A 12,883-nucleotide genomic window follows, 5' to 3' on the forward strand; every position below is an offset into this window, starting at 1 on the left:
GAAAACAGAAGCTCTGATAGAAGTTCCAGCTGATTTATAGGAACTTGTATGGGACAGGGACCTAAAGTCTAATAACACACCCACACACACACACACACACACCCACACACACACACACACACACACACACACACACACACACACACACAAAACCCATATAAAAAACATGCTGTTATGTATCAAAGACAAAGTCTAATTGATATGGTGAAGTTTTCAATAAGAATATACTTTATTAACATTTATGGAAGGAGTCTCCAGTGTCAGTGCTTTGTAAGCCTACATTCACACTAGTGCGTGATGAATCGCTCATATATCTTGTAGTTTCTCGCTTGTGGACATGGAGCGAGAGCTACTGTTGTCACCAGTGGACATGTACCGTCAGTCCAGCTCTGATGAGAAAGAGTCATGGCCAAATTACTTTAAATGAAATGTAATATTTTAAAAATGTGAAAAAAGCTGACATATGTTACACGCCAGGCATATTCGTAGTAGCTATTAGCAGCACAAGCTAAATACACTAAGTGCAAACACTCTCCAGAGACACCACTGATCATAGCTGTTTTCGTTCAAGCTTTATTGTTCTTCGTAATATCTCTATTGACATTTAATGAGAGGTTGTATATAACGGGATATGATGAAAACTGAACTAAAGGCAGGTAGGACATAAAGTTGTGAGGGAGGGAACAAAGAAATGTAGCATGCACAACATATGATTGGTCCAAGGAATCTGAATTTGTTGATTTATAGCATCATATCTAATTTGCATAAAGTACATTAACAGTCAGTACATTTTCCCAGTGCAAGAGGGTCTTCAGGGCAGAAGATTTCTTGTGCTGTTTGCACATTTGCACGTGCACTTTATGTAGAAATGTGTAGGTCTTATTTACTTCTGTGTAGACTCATGTAGTTCTGTCTTGTTTCATGTTGCACCATAGTCCTAGAGGAACGCTTTTCCATTTCACTGTGTACTGATCTAGCTGTATATGATTGAAATGACAATAAAGCCACTTGACTTGACTTGATCAACTGATTAAAAAAAAAGTATGATATGTTGTCCTTTAATTAATAAAAAAGCAATTGTTGACAAATTGCTGTAGTATGAGAGGAATAAAAAACATACTGTGTTAGGAAATGAATCAACGTTAACCCCATAATTGACTATATTCCTATAAAAGCATGTCCTTTGTTTTCATGCCTTATTATTACGTATTATTCTATTATTTTGTCACTTTATTCGGCCTCCTTTCTCGGAGACCTGTGGTAAAATAAATACTGCTTCATGTGTTAAAATGTTAGAGTAATATACAGAGATTTATATGGTGACAAATAAATAAACTCACCTAATGATTCTTAAGATTGTCTTAAATGTTGTATCTAAAAACCTTACAATAGACGGTATCTCAGTCAAAGAGGATTCTAAGCTGAAGCTTTTTAGCAGGGCTTTGAATCCTTAACTATTCAAAGAACTCAATTAAATCCCTTTTCTTGAAAAAACGCTTTCGTTATAAATCCCTTCTCTCCAAATATTGACAAAATCCAGAGAGGCAATGGACAGATAATGTTAGTGATTCAGTATATCAGTTGGGCACAAAACAGTAACACAAAATAGGGAATTATGTGACTCGATGTTACTTTACAATTTAACAAAAGAGCAAAAATAAATGAATAAATAAATAAAAGCAATCAATGAACCATGAAAGTGTTTTTTTTTTACTGACATCCATTTGTATGCATACGAGGAAAAATCATATCACAGCTAAACACCCTCGGCTACCATGAATACTCTTCCCACCCCTACACACTAGAGGAGCCTAAAAGCCTTTCTGTTTTACGCTAATAAATGCTTGAGTAGCCCATCCAGCATGTGCAGTAAGAAAATGCAATGAGATGCGAGGTAGAATAATTTGCAGTCGATATCTGAAAGGTCTTGGTCACAGAGGTTACACTCCGTTCAAAGAATGAAAGCGCTCTTTCTCTCCTTTAATGAATAGACGACGTGGAGCCTATTAATAGAGGAGTCTCGGGCGGAAACTGGGGAATCGATCTGTGTGGATGGATTGTCCTCAAATATACGGCTGCAACTAGAGATATTTCATAATTGTGCGCTGTTCTTTGACATGAAGCAGGAAAACCCTAATCAATTAACGTGAACGAGATCTGGAAATGGACAGGAGAAAAGTTGCTTTTAAAGTTGAAGGAAATAGTAACAGTTATCATAGATTTTATGATAAACACAAATGGAAATAAATGTGGCCTTTAATATCTAACCCAGTTTCTGAAAGAGACTATTATGTGAAAGGCTCTGGAAAAAATGCCATTTTGATGTGAGCAGCAGATATATAATTAGATCTGTATAAGTACAGCACCACTTGCAGCACATCTGCTGTTCAACAACTTCTAAAAAAAAAAAAAAAAAGGCCTAAAAGGTTACTAAACAGAGTACTGTTCCTAATGAGAACATGAAGTAAACACATGGGCTTGTGATGAGTCTGATTATCAAATCAGCTGTTGATATTTTCCTTGGCTGACCAATTCAGTGTCTGTTGTTTAGTACATCAGTGGTTTCTATCTTTTTCAGGACATTCCAAATTGTTGTATTGGCTATGCCTAGTGTTTTTACAATGCCGCTGATTGATTTTCCCTCTTTTCTCAACTTCAAAATGGGTGCTTTTCTCCCATAGACAGCTCTCTGATCTTCATGCTGGCTTATCCTTTTTAACAATAAATGCAGTCGTCACACGTGAAACTGAAGCCTAAAACCAAATGGAAAAAAAAGCCTAGAAATTGGGTGTTCTAATACAAACTGTGCTATGCTCTATGCCATTTAACGCATCTGCATATAAATACCAGGATATAACAGTTGAAATTCTAAACTGTCTTCTCATCTTTTGATCTCAAACCCAAATGTCTTCAGTCTCCAACAAAAACAAACGAATTAATTGGCCTTGCCGTTCCAATAGTTTCAGAGGGGACTGTAAATTATGCATGTCAGATGCCTTTGCACACTTCCACCTGGATATGGCGAGGAAGCTTCATGGACATGTACTGTAAAACAGACAGAAATGTTGCTGGGAGAGAGTTCACACTCAATTATTAATTTAACATAAAAAAAAAAAAAAAACAAGAAAAGAAAACAATTCTGAATAGAGCTCTCATTGAGGTGCTCTTCTGACACAGCTTGAAGACCTCTGGGAAGTCATCAGTCATATGGGGAAAGTGTAGACAGACATCTTCCTGTCTCTATGCAGCATTTCAGATCAAAGTCATGGTGTTTTCTGGGCTTTTCCATCTTTTTATATATATATATATATATATATATATATATATATATATATATATATATATATATATATATATATATATATATATATATATATATACATACAAATATAAAATCTTAAAATAATGAGATATTAAGTAAAATAATAACATAATATCTTGAAATAACTTTATAGTGCAAATAACATTATAGCTCTTTTTTTTTTCAACAGCTTGCAGTTCAGTGTTTCTATAACACGCAACTAATCTCACATAGACTTGACACTCAAGCAAGATGGTATGATGACTGATGCCTTCACCTTTTTCTGAATAGCATTATTAGCTTTTACTGTATGAAGGCACATGGTAAAACTGATGGGACTTTTCTGGGGTAGCACATATTTTATCCAACTGCAACAATGATGTCTTAGCAACTGAAAATTGGCCAATCATTTTAATCAATTCGACTATTTCTTTCTAGAAGAAAAGTTAAATGATCTGCCAAAGGAATAAGACCATTTCAAGCTCGAAATTAAATGTCTGGAAATATGCTGAAAATAAGAATCATATCTCTTTTATAAAAATCTCCCAATGAAAAATACTGCATAAATATGATTTGCTTAGAAATATTTTTTTTTGCTGTATATCCTTTGAGTGAAGTGTTTCTCAAGGATTCTTTGGACTGTTAAGACTGTTAAGACTGTTATAACACTGTTATAGTGTTTTCTAAAGGGGTTCTATAGATAAGGGATAGTGATTGGAAAACCCTCTTTTGTAAAGTTCTACATAGAAACTTTAAGGCTTCACCCAGAAGGACAAACCAAAGAACGCTTAGAGGTGTCAGATTGAGCTGTTTTGTGTTATTATATTTGGGGTTGCAGCTTAGCTGTTAAACATTGCAGCCATACAGTATATTCCTACAAGTGAATACTTGGCTCGTGGCCTTGCCATGAGAATAAATTTTCTTGTATAAGTTAAGCTGAATAGCAGCAGTATCACATAATAACATCAGAGCTGATGAACAAAATGGTAACCTTGTGCCTAATAGAAAGAAATTCAACTCCATGTGTTGATAGTGGCAGTATTACAGAATATTCCCAGAGAGAGGAAATGTATAGAGACAGTGTTGCATCTAGGGCAAGTTTCTTCTGGATGGCAGATGTCCTCTCTGTAGAGCTCTCAGACAAGTGATCTGTTCTTTAAAAGAAGCTGGTCTCAGTAGAAAGTGGTAACCTTTTTGAGCTACAGAACTCAATTTAAAAACATACACTGTCTATATGAGGTCAGAATACACAGATATCACAGTGTGCAATGCAATGTCATGATCTGTATCTGTTTAGTGCTCCCAATAATTACCTCTATATCTGTATTCAGATTTGAACCAGAAGTGGATGTGGTCCAGACTACTGTAGAAGGTTTATTTACAGTGGCGCTTGAAAGTTTGCGATCCTTTAGAATTTTCTATATTTCTGCATAAATATTAACTTCAAGTCAAAGTCCTGAACTTAATCTAATAAAAATGTCGTGGTAGGACCTGAAGCAAGCAGTTCATGTAAGGAATTCATTCCAGAGTTGATGCTGTTCTGTTCCGAGGAATGGGCTAAAATTCCTCAAAGCCGATGTGCAGGACTGATCAACAGTTACCACAAACATTTAGTTGCAGTTATTGCTGCACAAGGGGGTCACACCGGATACTCAAAGCAAAGGTTCACACACTTTTGCCACTAACAGATATGTTATATTGGATCATTTTCCTCAATAAATAAATGATGAAGTATTATATTTTTTAGATCAAATTTATGCACATACATAGAGAAATCAAAAGGTAAAACGGGGTACTTTAAGCAGCATTAAAGCATTAGGCTCTGGGTTACTGAGCAGAAGGTCAGGGATTCATGCCCCAACACCTCCAAATTCCCACTGTTGAACCCTTGAGCAAGGCCCTTAGCCCTCTCTGCTCCAGGGGTGCTGGATCATGGCTGACCCTGTGCTCTGACCACAGCTTCCTAACAAGCAGGGATATGCGAAGAAAAGAATTTCACTATGATGTAATGTATATGTGACAAATAAAGGCTGCTTTCTTTATAATGCTGGAATGATTTTTCTCAAAGATTTTCTTTTAATAACAATGCAGAATGTTCAGTTAAGACTGACGAAAACATACAAAATGAACGTATTAGTTAATATTTTTTAATTAATTAAATTATTAACTTTTGAGAGACGCACAAAATCAGCTGAGATATACTGCCCTGTACACAGCACTTGGTCTGAGGGCTATATGGAGCAGCAGCTCTGTGAAGTTCTACATAAATATGGTTTTATTTGTTTAGATGGGCCTACTGAAGCAAACAGCTGAAGCAAAAAACCCAAAAAACAACAACAACAAAAACACAAATAGTGCAGCTCTCATTCATGTTTGTATTTGTATCTGTTCAAAACACATTATCTATTCAGTATGAATCCTTTTATTGGTTACATCTTTAACATGAATGATATAAGTGATGTGTTATAAAGCCTGCTCACACCAAACTATTAAAAACTCTGATAGTAACAGCCAAGGGCGCACGGTGGCTTAGTGGTTAGTACGTTTGCCTCACACCTCTGGGGTTTGATTCCCGCCAGGGCCATGTGTGTGCGGAGATTGCATGTTCTCCCTGTGCTGCGGGGGTTTCCTCCGGGTACTCCGGTTTCCTCCCCCAGTCCAAAGACATGCATGGTAGGCTGATTGGCATGTCCAAAGTGTCCGTAGTGTATGAATGTGTGTGATTGTGTGCCCTGCGATGGACTGGCACCCTGTCCAGGGTGTACCCTGCCTTGTGCCCAATGCTCCCTGGGATAGGCTCCAGGTTCCCCATGACTCTGAAAAGGAGTAAGTGGTTGAAGCTGGACGGATGGATGGATAGTAACAGCCATTAAGGTACTGTTCTTGTCACCAGAAGGTTGTGGGTTCAAATCCCAGTCAATGAGCCTTTGAGAGTCCTTTAGGCCTCATTTGCTGTGCTGTATTTTTAGATTCTCCCTAACTTGTAATCTGCTTTTAAAGCATCTGACAAATGTAAATGCAGTGAGAGCCTGTACTTACACATCAATACCTAATCAATTGAAATGATTTCCCTGCTGTGCGGCGTACCATCTAATTTGTTGTAAGCAATATGTTTTAAATGGACTGTTAGTGGCCAGAACTAATGTGAGTTCAGTCAAATTGAGCCAAATTTACTTAACAAGAAATGGTCATTACAAACGTGTGCGTGTACTGTTATATTAGATTTTTAAATTGTTTTTTTTTTTTTTTTTTTTTTTTACTACATTTATAATGAAGATTATATACAGAAGTCATCTAGGACAGTGGTGATCAACTCTGCAGACTGTGGTCTGGATTCAGAGCCAATAGTGCATTAAAGCAGACTAAACCAAACTTTGAACATATACCGTACTGTACTGTAGAACAACTTTTTTTCTCAGCAAACACCATTGTGGCTTCTTTAGCAGATCCTCTGTTGTGTCCAATCACATCTATTCACCGTACAGAGGGTTGCAGGGAGCCTGGAGCCTATCCCAGGGGATTCTGGGCATGAGGCAGGGGACACACTAGAAGGGGTGCCAATCCATCACAGGGGTACAATCACACACACACACTCACACACACATTCACACACTACGAACAATTTGAAAATACAATCAGAAGACAGTTCATTGAGAACCAGCTCTCTGGTCCGGTTGGTCAATAATGAAAAATATTTTTTTTCCACGAATGCCCTCAGTGTACAGCATGATGTGCACGGATTGGACTCTTATTGTGATATGTTTTGGTTTTATTTCCTGGTTCTGTCTCCAACTCCTATTTTGGCATTTGTTGTTCATAAGTATTTGTTTGGTTTGTGTTTGTTCATCGTTTCTTGACCAATTGTAATTTTCCCAATACTTCATAATTTTACATAATTACTTTAAAATACTGTTCATTTTTATTATTTGGCATTATATCTGTTCATGTCTCAAAATCCATGAATAAAGGCTTTCCCAAGATTTATACTAGCTCTAGCTCTGTAACCAGTAGAATCTCAAACTCAATTTTTTTACAGCAGAAAGTTACTATAGACGACTTATTTCTGTGAAAATTTCAGGTTAGAATCTCGTCCTCCACCAAAGATATTTAACCTGAAACTGAGGGGAATTTAATAAAATTCACTTTCTTGCACCATTAAAAAAAATAATAATGAAAAAATATATATATGAGAAGTCGCAAACCTGAAATATCCTGCATGCGCACTATACTTACCTAGGTACCCCATTATATTCAAATTCTCAATTAAAATTGAGACTCGAATCCCATTATAAATTGACCCTAAAAGTGGAACTGTGAGCAACCCTGAGCATTACTTTTGGACTTAAGTTCTAAGTCTAAGGAACAAGAATGTGCAAAATATGTACATGTACCTCATAATGTGCCCTAGAGATCAGTTTTTGTTCCAAGGAGCCAGACCCATCCGGAGCCAAGATATTGAGGTTTCCGTAAACAGCTGTATAACCAATATATGCTGTGTGCTATGACAGAAAGACTGACCCAGGTGATTAATAATGCTTTTTGGTTTCCTGCACTGGTCAGCACTGACATGTTCAATACTACAATGATGCCTCTCTGTGGTATTGCTGGGGTAGAAACTGGAGTGTGCATACGGTATACATAGAGGTTTACGGTAACTACCAGACACTTGGGGAAAAAAGAGCTGCTGCTTGTTTGTTTTAGTTAAGATGTAAAAGAGGGAATGGTTTACATACGCACTTTTGTTTTATTAAATTGCTGTATGTTGTATCTCTTTTGCTAGAATAGGAAGACAGACAGTGTGCATGCAAACCATGTAGGGCATAGAGGCTGTGCCTATACTGCTTTATGATCAGTTCACCTCAATATCATTATTCTTGATGCATTCAAAAAGTGCGTGTGTGTGTGTGTGTGTGTGTGTGTGTGTGTGTGTGTGTGTGTGTGTGTGTGTGTGTGTGTGTGTGTGTGTGTGTGTGTGTGTGTGTGTGTGTGCGTGCTGACACCGAGAGTAAGTTTCCTCTAGCTATTCCTGTCTTGGCATTGCTCACTAACTGAGTAAGCATTTCGAGAAAAGATCTATAAGGTTGGTTGTCAGTTGAGGAAAAGGCCTGATCAGATATTTATCCTCTTAGGAAATGAGTTTTATCACTTTATCGATATTTCCTAATTCTTTAAACAGGAGTGACCAGTGTTCTTTCTGTCAATTCATCTTCGTAATATAATAGCATTCACAACTGAGTAATGAAAAAACACTCAAAATACATCAGTTTATCATCGCATTGCTCGTCACATCCAACCGAAGGCATCAACAGCCTCCCGCAAATTGCACTTATGATTCCTTTCCTTGGCTCCCAAAGGAATCTTTGAAAAAATACCAAACAAACCAAAGCACACAGAGCAGAAATACAGCTGCACATTGTAATAGAAGGGGGTTTATTCAGATAAAGCTTCAATCAGCCATCTCTGAGCTGCCTGCCTCCATCAGGAGAATGAACGTCTTGCTCTAGGCTTCTTCAGCACGCACTATTTCCTTTCCATGTACACACACACACACACACACAAACCACACAAACCACACAAACACACACAAAAACACAGCTTTCATCTCTGATTCCCGAAGCATTTGTACACATAGCTTCTGGAACATCTACTCTTCCATTCTTACAACTGTGCCCTTATAACTGATCCACACACACACACACACACACACACACACACACACACACACACACACACAAAACCCCTAAGGTCTAGTGCACTAATAAAACTGAGCTGGGATTGCACAGATGGTTGAAATAAGTAGATGTGTTACTCCTCTCTAATCCTTTTCACCCATCTCCATGTGAAAATGAAAACTCCAGAGAGGCAGGACAGTGACAGACTGAACTTGTTTTAAGTAAGGCCACTATCTGTATGTGTATCAGTATCTATTTAGTGCTCAAATTATCCATATCTGTATTTTCCATCCATTTTCTGTACCACTTATCCTACACAGGGTCACTGAGAGTGGACTTGAACATGCTGTTTGAACACAGCTGCGCTGACTGGCGCAGGAGACCAAGCAGCATTTGAAATTACGTTCTAATTATCGCTACCATTACAATTGTTTTAACGTTTCTGATTTGAGGGCGCACGGTGGCTTAGTGATTAGCACATTCGCCCCACAGCTCCAGGGTCAGGGGTTCGATTCCTCTCGGGGGTTCGTGGCCCTGTGCGTGGTGTTTGCATGTTCTCCCTGTGCTGCGGGGGTTTCGTCCCCCAGTCCAAAGACTGCATGGTCTACTGCATGCACCTGGTAGGCTGATTAGCATGTCCTGGGTGTGTGAATGTGTATGTGAGTGTGCCCTGCGATGGATTGGCACCCTGTCCAGAGTGTACCCCGCCTTGTGCCCCATGCTCCCTGGGATAGGCTCCAGGTTTCCCCATGACCCTGAAGGAAGGATAAGCGGTATAGAAGATGGATGGATGTTTCTGATTTGACACTTATTACACAATTCTAAAAAAAAAGACTATTTTCTGCTTAAAGTTTTCAGTGGCATTCTTAATAAATATAGCCAACTATGTATGTGTCTCGTGTCAAACTCACATTGATAATTTCACATTAACAAACTCAAAGTATTCTCCATTTACCTTGACAGAAATCGAGCGTGCTGCTTCAGCACATTTTTCAAGCAGGGAAAACTCAAGTGGAGACGAAAGATTACTAATGTGAGTTGAGGGGAAAGGGGGTGGGGCTTAAAAGGTGTCAACCAGTTCAAAACACCTATGCGAATGTCCCAAAAGCCTCCATACATAGGGGACTATGTTTGCCAGCACCATGTTGCTTGTGCCTTCGTCAGTGGATGTTTGTGGACGTCCTCGTCTTGCTTGGTCTGCAACACTACCAAGTGTTGAAGTCTTTTTGAATTTGTTAATAAGTTTGGCAACAGTGTCGTGTGATGTGATTCCCATGTTTCCTGTTAAAGTCCATCGCAACCTTGCGAGCTTCCCGATCCAGCCATGAGAATGATTTCTATACAGTCTTCTTTTGCCAAAGGCATGCTTAAAGGCTATATATATATATATATATATATATATATATATATATATATATATATATATATATATATATATATATATATATATATATATATATATAAACTTAGAATGAAACATTTTGGAAGACATTTTGCAAAAAAGTGTTAATTTCCCATATGTATGGAGACTTTTGGGACACCCTGATTGGCTTGTATCCTATTTGTCAATGGGTGTAAAAAACCTGCTTTTTTTCTTAGTGTATTTTTGTGTGATAGTGTACGTCGATGTTAAAATGCGGCGCGCCTATGCAAAATGCATAAAGGTTAACTATATACTGTACAGTATATGCTCAGTCGTGAAACTGTGACATGCAACACCGTAACATCCCTAATTGGCACAATGACAAACACATTCTCATCACACTTATCTTACCCAAAACATCACATAGAAGTGATGATGAAGGATGTGTGATATGTCAGAAAAAATCACAACACAATACCCTTAAACATATTCATGATACACCCTTCTGTTTCGCTAAGGGTTGCTAACAAAGTAGCAGTAAGTTAAATCCTTTTTAAACTATTAAAAAATTAAATATTTTGTACAAGGATCAAACTAAATTAAAATTAAAACTTAAATATTATATTGATTTTGATGTCTTATGAGCATATTTTTACTGTGAGTACTAATGGAGTCTGTTGATGCTACATATGGACTGACAAAACACGTAACTCTCAGAAAAGTGTATTTTGATGTATTAACATCAGATCTTTGTCTATAAGGACCACTACAAGCTGTTCTATTAATCCAGTATTTTCCACTTCCTATTCGCTAGTGCTTTCTTAGGTCCAAGCACAACAAGAATATTAGACTGTTTGGCAAGTTTCCAAATCAGTTCCTGTTTTGTTTTGATGTAAATTTCAGTAGGTTTTAACTAATCCAGATTTCACAGCACCAATCTGAACCAAAGTACTAAGCTGTTTCTTGCTGCAGGAAAAGAGAATTGATGGCGGGTACTCACGATCGACTGCGTGTTCTTCCTACTGCAGATGCTGTGCACACTTTCAGTAATCCCAGGGCTTAATCCTAACACATCTTTACAGAGGGGTAAAGGAGGGGATGAGAGAGATCTGTCTCTGGGAACCGCTGGGATACACACCACGTGTCCAGTCACGTCCTCAGAGCAGGCGGCTGTGGACACAAGAGCATTCATGTGTTAGAAGGAGAATGGTCCATTCTCGTGCGCAGACAAAGGCTCACATTGAGACTGGAGGGTCAAGGGGAGGGAATGACTAAATGAAAGCTATCCAGTACATGGCAGGATGTATCTGGCTGACCAAGTAGCAGTCGGTCAAACCCTAAAATGTTCAAAACTCCTTGACAGCTGCCGAGACCTGTCACATTCTTAGCAGATATTAGGCATTTTCATGTGTGAAACTCAGACTTTGGTATTGGTACTGGGGCTTATGTTGAATATCATTTCAACATAAAAGTACATGATGTGTGAAATGAAAGAATGTTTTTCCAGAGGTCAGAGCTGAGCTCAAGGTAATCTTGTTTTGCTGACAGCCACACTTGTGTCATTCCTACCACTTTACCACAATGTAGTTGAAATATCAAATACAAAGGTATGCATACATATTCTATAACAGCAGCTAGTTCCATCTGCAGCATAAATGGTCATTCTAATATGATAACAGCTAATTCACAAAGGCTTGCATGGCAGACACACAACAATAAACTAAGGCTAATAATAAACACATTAAAAAACATCCAGCCGTTTAACAAAGAAAAATGTATAATCATTGATGTGGTGAAGCTTTCTGTAAGGAGACATATATGTAACGTCTATGGAAGGACTCGGGACTTTGTAACAGCCAATATACTTCCCGATACAGGAAAGACTTTTAGTTTGAGTACACTTTGGACCATGCTGGTATATGAAAATAGTCCACTTTGGCTTGGTAACATGTCATACTCATGGTCTGAATGGTCTTATTCCTTACATATTTCACATATTCCTTACATATTATCATCCATCCATCCATCCATTTTCCATACTGCTTATCCTACACTGGGTCATGGGAAGCCAGGAGCCTATCCTAGGAAAATTGGAGCACAAGGTGGGGGACACTCTGCACAGGGTGCCCACCCATCACAGGGGACAATCCCAAATACATTCATACACTACGTACAATTTGGAAATGCCATTCAATCTACAACACGTGCCTTTGGACTGTCGGAGGAAACCCGGAGGAAACCCCCAAAACACGGGAAGAACATGCAAACTCCGGCAGCAATCAAACCCCCCAATCAAGTATACCTCTGTAGATAGTATCAAAAGCCTTTATCTTGGGATTATGAATAAATGGCAATGAAAAAAAGTTAGCAATTTTAGCTTCTATCTCTAAAATTGTTCTGGTTCTGACAAGTTCATAAATGCAATACAACATTCCTAAATCTATTTAAGGGGTGCTAATCAGAGTTAATCAAAAAGCAAAATTTTAATTTTTAATTTTTAAGCAAAAAAAGAGAAAATAATAAACATTTATAACACTTAATTATTTA

The 12,883-nt window shown here is 38.1% G+C and overlaps 1 protein-coding gene across 3 annotated transcripts in view; it reads right to left on the bottom strand.

Annotated features, from left to right (window-relative positions):
• The window catches only part of b3gat1a (beta-1,3-glucuronyltransferase 1 (glucuronosyltransferase P) a), a 115,195-nt gene that overhangs the window by 46,386 nt on the left and 55,926 nt on the right, over positions 1-12,883 (bottom strand). For all 3 annotated transcript variants that reach the window (XM_017465209.3, XM_017465207.3, XM_017465208.3), the window contains exon 2: positions 11,337-11,506. The gene's annotated coding sequence lies outside the window, so the exon portion shown is untranslated. The remainder of the gene's footprint in view (positions 1-11,336; positions 11,507-12,883) is intronic.

The sequence above is a fragment of the Ictalurus punctatus genome, chromosome 4, assembly GCF_001660625.3.
Source record: "Ictalurus punctatus breed USDA103 chromosome 4, Coco_2.0, whole genome shotgun sequence".
Lineage (NCBI taxonomy): Eukaryota > Metazoa > Chordata > Actinopteri > Siluriformes > Ictaluridae > Ictalurus > Ictalurus punctatus.